At 38.8% G+C, this 13,686-nt stretch overlaps 1 protein-coding gene across 1 annotated transcript in view; it reads left to right on the forward strand.

Moving 5' to 3' along the window:
• The first annotated feature begins 357 nt into the window (after positions 1 to 357).
• Positions 358 to 13,686, forward strand: part of KANSL1 (KAT8 regulatory NSL complex subunit 1) — a 309,308-nt gene continuing 295,979 nt past the window's right edge. The window contains exon 1 of the mRNA XM_012655229.1: positions 358 to 499. The gene's annotated coding sequence lies outside the window, so the exon portion shown is untranslated. The remainder of the gene's footprint in view (positions 500 to 13,686) is intronic.

Raw genomic sequence — 13,686 nt, forward strand, 5'->3', positions numbered from 1 at the left:
AAATAAATGTGGCAAGGGTTTTTTTTAGATGGTTAACAAATGACCTTTCAATAATGTTTATGAAGGAAGTACCCTGGATAATAATTTTTTCTCTCGGGATTTTGGTTTTCCCATTCTTTGATAAACAATTTTACATTATTTAGAGTATGTGTTACACGTTTATTTCTCTTGTTAGGTAAAGTATTTTCATACATATATGGAGACACACATACACACATTTACCCTTTTCTAAAGGGGACCATTTTGTTTACCTTTTTAGTATGGTGAGACAAATAGTACTTCAAGTCTCTGCCAAGATAGCTTAAACTTTGCATTTTCTTGATTATTTTTTAGTCTAAAAGAAAGTCCTCTCTTTCAGATACCTTTCTCGAAACAAAAAAATTTCTTACCTGCTCCTACTTGGTGACTGAGGGAATTACTAAGACTCTCTTCTTGTTCATTTCTGCGTATTGTCTCAACTATTCCTGACACTATGAATGCTATTTGGATGCCTCTTAAGGTAAGATGTGTTATTTTTTCATTACCAGACTCATTTTATTTATTTTTCTTTAGAATTGAGAATATTCTATTTCTTGAATTTGTTACTCTTCAATCCCTTTACCTGGCTCTCCTCTTGCCTCCACTCTTGTATTTGCTTCCTAGGATCGATTGTATACACCTTAGTTTGTGTTGCTACTCTTCTTGATTATTGGTGTTAAAATATTGATGGAGTTCTCAGATTAACTTCCATTATAATGATACGATCGTGTTTTTAACTTTATGACAACCTACATGGTTGTAAAGTTGTGTTCAATCCTAGTAACATGGGTTGGCAATTCAGACATCCACTTTCAAATAGGTACTAGGGTGTGTCCCACTCTTGCAAATCAGTAGCTGATTCATGAGTTACAAAAGATGTGTCATTAACCATTTGTTTACTCCGAAACTTCATATAGTATATTAGAACATTCTAAGACCTGCTGGTTTACATGTATGACTCTTTGGAGAGTCCTCCTGCTGCTCCCAAGTCCTTTGCATGAGATTTTACACTATTTTCCTCAACAGATAGCACTTGTGCCAACTTTCATCTCACTGGGTAAAATCTCCTTTGGGCAGGTGACCAGTGTGGACAGGTGACCTTTAGATGAAAAAGCTCCTGTTGATGTGGTGGAGAAGCCAGTCTGTTTTCTCCAGTCTCTCATACTTAGATGGCCAAAGAACTCTTCCATTAGGACTGAGTAGAGGACAAAGCTTAAGACATATGTAGGCAGGAAATAGGAGGAAGGATGGAGAAAGATAAGGAGTGATAGAAGCCCTCCTCCAGCTTCACCTTCCTTCAGAGTTGGATAGTAGCATGGTTAAAGTGGTTGTGTGATAATCTGCTCTGTGGAATTCCAGATTGATGCAGTGGATAAATCAGAAAATAATGCAGTCTATATAACCTAAATATTTGGACTTGTGGGAAATCTTTAGGTAATGTAGAGTGAATTCTCATCTTCATTTATATTTCAGCTGCTATTGTTGGATAATGAGTGCACGTTAATATAAAGGAAGCCAAAGTGGCACAGTTTTTCCAGCCATTCTCCCTGTAGAGTTGGAGGGGTTACATGGGTAACACAGCCAGAAGTCCTGAACCCATAAAAATTGAGAGACCTGTGTAAGAGTGTTTCTACTTCTTAGCAAGTGTTTAGTGCCAGGACCTGGTGGCCTCTATACTCTTTAGGAAGCAGGCAAGGGGATTGAGATCAATATATTGGATTTCATTTTACAGTTGCCTTGGTTTTAACTAATGTATTAGGTACACGGAGGCCTGCTTTTGAAGATATCTATGATGTTTAAGATTGTACCTCTAAATCTCTCTGAACCTGGGTTATAATACAGTAACCCCTGACGTTGTACCAAGGGCCACTGGCATGGCAGGAATACAGGAAGGAAGGAAGTCAGTGCTTCTTCCTACGGTGTGAGCTACCACCTGTTAACTACTTGGAATGTAGTTATGTACCTGCCTTAATTTTATGTTCCCTACCAATCCTTTGATCAGTGGAAACATCTTCTAAGTCTAAACAAATTTTTTATTTGCTAACATTTCCTTCTATTTTTATTACTTCAGAAACTTAAAAATCATAGTGTTTGTTCTGGGCAGGATAGCATTGAGTTTGTGGGCTGGAAAATAAAAGAGAAAGGGAACTTTATTCTCGTTTTTGATTGTGAATATCCTTAATACACTTCTGATGTATAGTTTCAGATTGGAACTACTTATTTTTAAGTAAAAAGAAATGATAGTTTAATTCAAGTGTGTACTTTGGAGCCCATATGTTCATTTTCTGTAGTTCTAATGCTTCGTTTCCAATTATCTTATTTTTGAATGAACTCTGTAGTTCTGTCTGGCATTGCTTCCATGTTAGACCTGAGTATGTGTTTGTTTCCACGCTCATAGAAAATGCCCCATAGTCTTTCACCCTTTTCCCAAAACAAAGTACCAAAGGAAACATAATTCCAAACAAAAACTCCTAATAGAAGGCACTCTTGTTAATTAGAAGTTCCCTTAGAAATTATTATTTATCCATTTTTTCTCTATCAAGAGTCTGCGCTTCTTTAAAGCCTGAATATTGCCAGCCATGACTAAGCAATGTCAATGACGTTTCTAGGTCTAGTTGTTAGGGTTAGGGTTAGGTTTAGGGCATGGATGAGAAGGGGGGAGTGGGATAGGGGGAAGAAGGAGAATTGGGCGAGTTGGGGGAAAGAGCAAAATTAAGATGAGGAGGAGAGAAAAGAAATATGGTCTTTGGTGTGTGACATGGAGCCACCATCATTTGTCTTAGGTAGCTCGTAGGGGCTGCTGGATGCCTTGTGTGCTAGACTGAACTATGATGAAAGCAAGTAAAAAGTATTCTTAATAGGCAAAAGGACAGAATTAAAATTAAATATGATATGGAAGATAAACAGTTAAGTGATAAAAGCAAGATGCAGAATAGTATATGTATGATATGTTACCCTTTGTGTTTTTTAAAAAAAAAAAAAGGAGGAAAAGAAAATTAGTATTGGCTTGTATAGGCATTAAGAAAACTTTAGAAGAATAAACAAGAAAATGGTGTCATTGGTTACTTGTTAGGTCTAGGAATTGGGCAGGTAGAGGACAAAATAGGAAGGGAACTTCTTGTTGTAGTATATCTTTTTACACTTTCTGACGTTTGCATCAAATTAAAAAATTAAATACAAAATTTAAAAAACAGCATCTCAGTCCTTATATCTTTTCTTCTCCTGTGTGGAGAGAAGTGGCAAGAGCCCCAACTGAGAGAGCAGAATAATTCTTGAACAGTAGTTGAAGGGATATGTACCCAAAGGGTCCTGTAATCTAGGACACGTGTTCTCTTGGGATCTTGAAGAATTTTGAATTTATAAGTGTATATTTCTAGTATTGAACCGAAAGGTCAGACTTTAAAAAAATTTAACTTGCTCTTAGAGTTTCTCCACAAAAAAAGATTTTTATTGTTTATTCTCTCAAGTTGCCAATTAGATATAACATCAACATTCTTGGCTGTGTGATCTAGGGTGACTTTTTTGATTGCTCTTAGATTCAAGGTCCTCTTTTGTTCTGGAAATAACACTTCAGAGGACTTTTGTGCGTAATATATCTGTAAAGGACATAGGGGAGTGTCTAATTTTCTTTATGATATCTGTTTGGTAGGGCTGCTATAACAAAGTGATGTAGGCTGAGTGGCTTAAACAACAGAAATTTATTCTCTCATGGTTCTGGAGGCTAGAAATCTAAGGGCAGAGACATGCTTCCTCTGAAGGGATGAGGGCAGAATCTGTTTTGGGCCTCTCTTCTAGCTTCTGGTAGTTCTTTGGCTTGTGGCAGAATAACTCCAATCTTCACTTAAAGTTCTCCCGATATATATGTCTCTGTCCAAAATTTCCTCTTTTTGTAAAGACAATAGTGAATTGGGCCAGGCGTAGTGACTCTCGCCTGGAATCCTAGCACTCTGAGAGGCAAGAGGATCGCTTGAGGTCAGGAGTTCGAGACCAGCCTCAGCAAGAGCAAGACCCCCGTCTCTACTAAAAATAGAAAAAAATTAGCCGGGCAACTAAAAACAGAAAAAAATTAGCTGGGTGTGGTGATGCATGCCTGTAGTCCCAGCTGTTTGGAAGGCTGAGGCAGGAGGATCATTTGAGCCCAGGAGTTTGAGGTTGCTGTGAGCTAGGCTGACGCCACTGCACTCTAGCCTGGGCAACAGAGCAAAACTGTCTCAAAAAAAAACAACAAAAAAAACCAAACAACAACAACAAAAAACAATAACAACAAAAGTCAGTTGAATTAGGGTCTACCCTAATGACCTAATTTAAACTTGATTACCTCTGTAAAGACCCCGTTTCCAAAAAAGATCACATTCTGAGGTACTGAAAGTTAGGAGTCCAACATATTTCTTTTTGGGGAGGGCACAAGTCAACCCGTAACACCATCCCAAAAGCTTTCTCATCCCCACATCACCACAGTCTTTTTTTTTGGAGACAGGGTCTTTTTTCTTTCTTTTTTCTATTTTCCTTCTCTTTTTCTTACATGAGTACTAGTGTACCAGGAGAGAGACAGGGTCTTGCTGTGTCAGCCAGACTGGAGTGCATTGGTGGGATTCATAGCTCACTGTAACCTCGAACTCCTGGGCTCAAGTGATCCTCCTGCCTCAGCCGCCTGAGAATCTGGGACTACAGGTGCACGCCACCATGCCCAGCTAATTTTTCTTATTTTGCATAGAGACGGGGCCTCTCTGTGTTGCTCAGGCTGGTCTTGAACAAACTCCTGGCCTTAAGCAATCCTCCTACCCTGGCCTCCCAAAGTGCTAGGGTTATAGGCATGAGCCACTGCAGCCTGCCTCACAGTCTTATGCCATTCATCATGGATGGTAGACCCTTAACACCTATACACAGGAAATGAAATTTTCGTGCAAATTGGTAGCATGACTTAAAGAAGTAGATTATTTCTTTAGGCTTCTCATGCATTTATCTTTAATAGTATAGATTTTTGTTATTGAAACTTTAGATAAAATTGAAACTTTAGAAGATAAGATTATTCTTTTTTTTTAGGCTATCAGTAAAATTCTGATAATAATTCCAAGGGATTTCTTGAATTTGTGATAACCAGGCCCAGGGGTCTAAGGCCTTGGGAGCCTAAGGATATTCAATAATATGGGATTAATACCTCCTTCCCCACATGAATAAGAAGATTTTGTATATTCAGTCAGATGCCATATTTGAAGAAGCTGGCATGGTCATCCTCCAATACTTTGCTTCAAACTGTAATTTTTGGGGTTACAAATGGGACAGCCCAGAAATAGCAAGACTTTGAGGAAGTTCCTCCTTTGCCCTGATTTGGCCAGCCCTCTGCTTCTTTTCCCCTCCTATTTGTCTTTAGGGTAGAGTTTAAACTTTTTACAGTAGAGTATAGGCCACGGATGATCTGGTTACTGCTGATCATCTGTTTTGTTTTTAAACCTTATTTTTAAACCTTATCTTTGACCAGTGGCCTGTAGTTTCCTCTCCTGAAACTTCTAGTATTGAGACTTAAAAGTTATCATTTAGATGAATCTTTCTCAAGGAATTACATGGTCTTCTGCCTCCTTAAAGAAAGTGGCCTGCACAAAATTTTGCCTTTAATGATAATCCAGGGGCTGGGCACAATTGGCTCACACCCATAGCAGTGCTTTGGGAGGCCAAGGCAAAAGGATTGCTTAAGGCCAGGAGTTTAAGACCAGCCTGGGCAACATAGTAAGACCCTATCTCTGCAAAAACATTTTAAAAAAATTAGCCAGGTGTTGTGGTCTGCCCCTGTAGTTCTAGCTACTTGGGAGGTTGAGGTGGGAGGATCATTTGAGCACAGGAGTTAGAGGTTACAGTGAGCTGTGATTGTACCACTGCACTCCAGCTTGGGCAACAGAGCGAGACTCTGTCTCTAAAATAAATAAATAAGTAAAATAATAACAACACTCCAAAATGATTAAAGATCCTCGTTATGCCTGTCAGTTACTGTACTGTGCTGAAATTACAATATGCCTTTGGAGACCATAAAGAATACTGTATTGGTGGACTAACATACCTATTATGTACTTTTGGCTGTTTTTCTGTTTTCTTTTAGCTGTTATCATCTACTTCATGATCTCTTGCCATAGTGTCAGGCTGTTAGTGTCCTCCTCCTAGTCTCCAGCAACATTCTTCTCTTTTCCTGCTTTCTTTCTATGGTAGGTTAGGATATCAGCAAACTGAGCTCATATGGATTATTTGCTAAATAAGAGTAAATAGACCTTTAGTGATGGCTACAGGAACTTTTCTATGGATAAAATACATAAAGAATAACACATTTTGGCAGTTCAGTGCAAAATGCCTCTGTGCATTTTATGGGGAGGAAGAGTTCATTGCTTTTGTCAGATTTTTATGGTGGTCTTGGACTGCTCTAGATAAATAAATGTTATGAAATTGCTATGTCAGTTGTCATCAGAGGCTAGTGTCCACATTTCTTTTCCTATATCCCTATCCTGAAGTGAAGGAGTTGGTAATATTGGTTAATTGTTGGGCCATTCAATTAGACCAGAAAAAGTGCTGACCAGGGTAAGGCAGGGCACCTGTGGGTGCTGGTGGAGGTGGGGAGAGAAGTCGGGTAGTGGCCAGGAGAGTCAGTTCTGGGCATTGTTGGTTGGTTTGTTTTAGAGGACAAAGGGAGTAGCCATAGTAAATTCTGGAGGCTCAGAGAATATATTCAGGTACTAGATTTGAATACATTGAAAAAATTATCTTTTTTAATCTGAAAAATCTGGATTTTTGCTTACTTAGAAATCGTGAAATATTTGCAGTCTAGACCATAATAACTGAAATGCTAATAGCCAAATAAGAGTGAAAACAGGGATAGAGGAATAAAAAAATATAAATCAATGTTTTTATTCTAAAAGCATCTTATTGTGGGGTCTTCTTCAGAAGTTAAACAACTACCTTGCTTATAAAGGATCCTTCTCCCCTAAACCATGACTTTGTCTCTTAGGTTGTAGAGCACACAGAGCCTATATAGGAAGACCCCCCTTCTTCCTGGGCCCATCCCTGTCCCTATCTCTATCTCTTCTCATACTAGTCCCACGCCTCTAATCTCATGAGCTATTTTCAATCTTCAGCCTCCCATTGCCTGTTGGCTCTTAGCTCTCAGTTTATAAACAATGCAAGTCTCTTTCACTCTTTAAGAAGAATACAAAACCTTTAAACCACAACCACTGGTTCCTTTCTAGCCTTTACTTACATGTTCCACTGAAACTGACTTTATAGGTTCACCTCTATTTCCCTTATTTTCTAAGGCCTCCCTGTAGTCTTAGACACTGTGGATCATTCTTCCCTCTAAACTCTTTCCTGCCCTGGCTGCGGTGGTGGTCCCTCCTGGCTTCTTGTCTTCATTTCTGAGAGACATTGTAGCACAGTGATACAGAACATGAACTCTGGAGCCAGACTCCTAGATTCTGATACCACCTCTGCTCTTTAGTGTGTGACCTTGGGAAAGTCATTTAACCTCTCTCTGCCTCAATTACCTCATCTGTCACATAGGAAAAATTATAGCACTTACCTCACAGGACTGTTGTGAGGAGGAAATGAATTAATACTACATGAAAAGTAGAAGAGTACCTGGCACACAGTAAAGTATAATGCATATGATGTGAATGATGGCTGATCTTACCATGACTGTCATTTTGTCTACTCTTTTGCAGTTTCCCTTGCAGGCTTTTTTCTTCCTTTACTCCTAAAAACATCAGTATTTGCCTTATCTTGACGCTCTCTCCCCTCACCCTGTGCAGTTCCTGGGGGCTCATCTTAGGTGAGTTTGTGCCTCACTTGCCATCTATATGCTGATGATTTGCAAAGTGTTTTTTCCAGCTCTGACTAGTTTTCTGATCTCCAGTCCCTCATACACAGCTGCCTCCTGGACATCTCGACTTGGATGTCCTATAGTCATTTAAAAATGACCTTATCATTTCCTTCCCCAAGTCCAGCCTCTTCGTATTTTCATATCCTAGGTATTGTCACCCACCCAGTCACTCAAGTTAGGGGTTTGAGAGGCCTCCGATTCCTTCTTGGGCTATCCTAGTCACCACTTTCTTGAGATCCTAGCTCATAATGTTTTCCTAATCACTCTTCCTCTCCCTTCTGAGTTCAGAGCTTCATCACCCTTTTGCCTGCATGACTTTATCCCCTTCTAATCATTGTCCTTGACTATTTTCTGCTTTCAAATTGCTGCCAAAAATCCTTGTAATAAAATGCAGATCTAGTCATATGATCATATGACTCCTCCTCCACCATGGCTCTCCTGGCTTTCAAGGTAAAGTTCAAATGCTTTTGCCAAGTACCCAGATCCTTGATGATTTGGCCTCCACTCTCTCCTGAGCATCTGGTACTCAGTAGTACAGACAGGTTGCAGTTCCTTCTGTGTACCCTATTGTTCCTTGCCTCTGGGTCTTCACACCTCTATTTAAAATGGCCTCTACCCTGTTCTGGAAACTTACTCCCTCTAGTTTCTCTAATAACAGTAATGATAATAGTAACAACAACAGTAGCTGACACTGAGTGCTTCCCATGGACCTGCTTCCCAGGTATCATCCCTGAGTGTGTGTGGGCGTGCATACAGTGCACGTGCACACCTAGCACTTTTGTTGTATGGTGATTGCTGGTTTGCTTCTCTTTCATCCCAGCTAGTCTCTAAGTTCTTTGAGAGCAAGAGCTGGCTCTTGTCTTTTATCTTCACTGCTTGCACTCAGTGGTACTTAGTAAATGTGTGTTAAATGAATGGTGTAAGAACTGCATCGCCAGATTTGGGACATGCATATTTAGGGAGGTATCACTGGAAAAGCTGAGTTAGTCACATCCATTTGCCAATCCTGGCCTTACCCTTTGGAACTATAGGTCCCAGTCTGATAAGTGTGAATAGCTTTGGAATAAGGATTGCCAAGAGTTATTACTTTTTTTTTTTTTTTTTTTTTTTTGAGACAGAGTCTCACTGTGTTGCCCGGGCTAGAGTGCCGTGGTGTCATCCTAGCTCACAGCAACCTCAAACTCCTGGGCTCAAGCGATCCTCCTGCCTCAGCCTCCCGAGTAGCTGGGACTACAGGCATGCACCACCATGCCCGGCTAATTTTTTCTATATATTTTTAGTTGTCCGATTAATTTCTTTCTATTTTTAGTAGAGATGGGGTCTCGCTCTTGCTTTAGGCTGGTTTCGAACTCCTAAGCTTAAACAATCCTCCCGCCTCGGCCTCCCAGAGAGCTAGGATTACAGGCGTGAGCCATGTATATCTTTTTTAAAATTTTTATTTTTAAAGACAGAGTCTCACTCTGTCACCCAGGTTGGAATGCAGTGGCATGATCATAACTCACTATAACCTCCAATTCCTGGGCTGTGATCCTTCCACTTCAGCCTCTGGAGTAGCTGAGACTACAGGTGCACGCCATCATGGCTGGCTCATTTTTCTGTTTTTTTTTAAGAGATGGGGTCTCGCTATTTTGGCCAGGCTGGTCTTGAACTCCTGGCCCTAAGCCATCCTCCCACTTTGGCCTCCCATAGTAGTGCTGGCATTACAGGTGTGAGCCACTGTGCCTAGCCAATCTTTCATATAATATATTAAAATGTTAAATATAGCATTTCCAAAACATTACCTAAGATCGATCTTCTGTTTACACTTCTTCATTTGGGGAAGTGCCTCAGCATCCACCCATAATTTTCTGTGTCTAAATTACGCCCTGCCTACGGTAAATGTTCTCAATTCTGTGGCCTCTCAGGTTTTTAAAAAATAACCTTTTATTTAGAATCTTATCAAGACTTTTGTGAAAGCCCACATAAATTATATTCACATACTTACTTTCTTCTCAGAGAATTTGGGTAGACTAGTGTGGTGTGATTTCTCCTTTTAGCAGCCATGTTGTCTTTTTCTCAGATGGTTATTCACACGGATATGTCTTCTGATTCCATCCTCTTTTAGAGCTTTGCCAGTTTGGCTGATTTGAAGTTGCAGCCAGAGCCCTTCTCTTGAGTAGACAGAAGTTAAATTGATGGCATCTTTTGGTTCATTTTTGTTTAGCAAACATTTATTTGAGTGCCTAAATATGCCAGGAGTTGAGCAAGGGGCTGGGTAAATGTTGTTGGTAAAGGAAACAGATGTGGATTCTGTCCTTCTGAGACTGATAGAAGATCACTCCTCTCATATGACCATTAGCCAGTATGTTCTGCCCTGAAGTTTTATAATTTATACTTAAGTTCCTTTAAAACATAGAAAATATTTTGGGTCTTCCAAACTACCTGACATCTGATGTATCGGTTTGGAAGCATCTTGTATATTTAATGATGAATTTGATTCACTGTTAGTGATTTGTGTGCTTTAAAGAATAATTTAGATAGCTCCCCCCCATATCTTTCCCAGTAAATACTGAAGCAGATAAAAATTAGGTATATTATCTGTCTTGCTTTTATCACTGATTGTATCCTATTTATCAAGTGACCCATCTACTCTTTATTGGGCGTCTAGATTTTTATATATTTAAACCATCTGGCTTTGCATTTTCTTAAGGTTTTTAACTGTTGTTTTGCCTGCATAGGTCTTAGTGTTCCCGATCAGCTACATTTTGTGGTCTTTTATTGCTTTTCCTTATTTGTGTTTTTTTCTGTTTTGAGAAAAATTATTTTTCTCCTCCTCTTCCCCCTTACCATGCTACCTAGCAATTTAAATTTTTGGTTGGGAACCTGACTTTTTTGATCTCTTCCTTTCAGTAAAGTATTTTGAAGTTAATATCTGTGCCTTCTATGGCAAATTTGCTTTTTAGATACAATTCTAATTTTATTTAAAGCCAAGATTTTGGTGTGTATTTGTGTGTGTGTTTTCTAAAATTGAGTAACCATATAATACAGTTTTAGTTTTTCCTGACTATATAGAATGTTGGTTAAATGTGTTTTTATCTCTATTACTAGTAGGTCATCTATGTCAATTTCTGATTATAATTTAGAACAAAGTTCTGTTACATTTGTATGCCTTAATAGGGTCTACATTTTTTGAGAAAGTATTTATTGTGTTATTTAAAATGTTAACTTTCCTCGCCAAAAAATTCTGTGTTGTTAAACACATAGATTGTTGAACCCCACTTTATTAGTAGTACTTTTCAGATTTCTGAATCATTGAGCTTTAGAGTTGGAAGGAAATCATGATTTAAGTTAGTCAAGCTCTGTTCTTTTATACATGAAGAAATTGAGAGTAGTGAAGTCATTTGCCCAAAGTTACACAGCTTCTTAGTGGTAGAGCTAGAACTAGAATGCCAGTTCATCATGAATTTTATCAGTCTGATGATTACTGGGGGATAGACTTGGCAAATCACATTTATATTAGACCATATGCAAACAAGAAAGAGTTCTTGATTTATAGAGAAAAAATGAAATGATCAGTCTGTCTTGGAAATGGGTTGACTGATCAGCATATTCTCTCCTGTTCAACATATACTCACCTTCTAAGATCCTTGTATTTGTCAGTCAGGGTATCTTTCTTATTAGCCTGGATAGTGCTGGGTGTGATGATGCCAAATACTTTCTCTTTGAACTCCCCTCTTATGTAGAAGCCTTGCTAACCATCTGTTATAATATTCTTCAGGCAGAGTGCAATACTGTTGCTTTTGTTTAAGCTTTTAAAATAATAATATATTCCAATTCTAGTCCCTGAAGATAACCTTTCTAGTAATAGGATTTTGTGTTCCTTCAACTATTCACTCACCCACTAATGTCTTAGCTTCTGTCATTCCTGGAGATGTCTGATTGTATCAGTGACATGTTGGGTCTTCCTCATTCCATTTTCACAATTCCGAGTAACTTGAGTTTGAAAGGAACCTAAGTTTTGTTTATATTGACTGCTGGCAATGAGTTTGCAAGTGTAACATGAAGCCAAATTAGTGCTCTGAGGTAATTTCTCAAGGGGAAATAAATGGCAGAATTATGGCTTGTCTTCTGACATTTTCACAGGTGGTTTGTCTTCTTTTTCTTTAAGGTGAAATGTTTAGAAATTAAGCATTATTTTGACTTCCCCTTTTTTTATAGCTTTCTTGAGATTATTGAGATACTTTAAAAAAATTTAATTTATTTATTTGTTTATTTTTTAGAGACGGGGTCTTGCTCTGTTACCCAGGCTGGAATGCAGTAGCATAATCATAGTTTATTGCAGCCTCCAACTTCTGGGCTCAAGTGATCCTTCCACCTCAACCTCCTGAGTAGCTGGGACTACAGGCACATGCCACTATGCCCAGATAATTTTTAAATTTTTTGTAGAGATGGGGTCTCACTGTGTTGTCCAGGCTAGTCTTGAACTCCTGGCCTCATGCTGTCCTCCTGCTTCAGCCTCCCAAAGTGATGGTATTGCAGACATGAGCCACTATACCCAGCAAGATACATTTAACATAGCAGAAACTATCCAATTTAAAACGTTCAATTAAGTGGTACGTTTTAGTATATTCACAAAATTGCATATCTATCACTACAATCTAATTTTAGAACATTTTCCAAAAGAAACCCTATATCTGTCTCTTAGCAGTCAATCTCTATTTTTCTCTCCCCAGCCCCTGGTAACCGTTAGTCCACTTCTTGTCTTTATGGATTTGCCTATGGACATTTCATATAAATGAAATAATACATATGTCAGTTTTTGTGACTGGCTTCTTTCACTTAGCATGTATTCAGGGTTCATTCATGTTGTAGCATTTATCAGTATTTCATTCCTTTTTATGGCTGAATAATATTCCATTGTATGGATATGCCACATTTTTCTTATTCTTTAATCAGTTGATGGACATTTGTGTGGTTTCCATTTTTGGCTATTATGCATAATGCTGCTGTAAACATTCTCGTACAGGTTTGTGTTTAGATACCTGCTTTCAGTTCTCTTGGGCATATACCTAAGATTTGAATTGTAGGGTGATACAGTAACTCTGTTTAAACACCAAACTGTTTTCCAAAGCTCCATTTTACATTTCCACCAACAATGTATGAGCATTCCAGTTTCTGTGCATCCTTGCCAATACTTGCAGTTGTTCGTCATTTTTCATTTTTTGATTATAGCCATCCTACTGGTGTGAAGTGATATCTCATTGCAGTTCTGAATTGAATTTTCCTGATAACTAAAGATAATGAGACCTTTTCATGTGCTTTTTGGCCATTTGTATATTTTTAGAGAAATATCTATTCAAATTCTTTGCTTTTTTTTTGAGACAGGTTCTTGCTCTGTTGCCTGGGGTAGCATGCTGTGGCATCAGCCTAGCTCACACCAATCTCAAACTCCTGGGCTTAAGTGATCCCCTTGCCTCAGCCTCCTGAGTAGCTGGGACTACAGGCTGGAGCCACAACACCTGGCTAATTTTTCTATTTTTAGTAGAGATGGTATCTTGTTCTTGCTCAGGCTGGTCTTCAACTCCTGGGCTCAAGCAATCCTTCTGCCTTGGCCTCCCAAAGTGCTGGGATTACAGGTTTGAGCCACCATACCCAGCCCCAATTTCATTCCGTTACAAGTGAATATTCCGTTGTCCCAGGATAGTTTGTTGAAAAGACTATTCTTTTCCTTCGTTGAACTGTCAGACATCAATTGACTGTCAGTTTGAGGGTTTATTTTTGGACCTTCAATTCTATTCCATTAATCTGTATGTTTATCTTTTTTTTTTTTTTTT

The sequence above is a fragment of the Propithecus coquereli genome, unplaced genomic scaffold (assembly GCF_000956105.1).
Source record: "Propithecus coquereli isolate 6110/MARCELLA unplaced genomic scaffold, Pcoq_1.0 Scaffold469, whole genome shotgun sequence".
Lineage (NCBI taxonomy): Eukaryota > Metazoa > Chordata > Mammalia > Primates > Indriidae > Propithecus > Propithecus coquereli.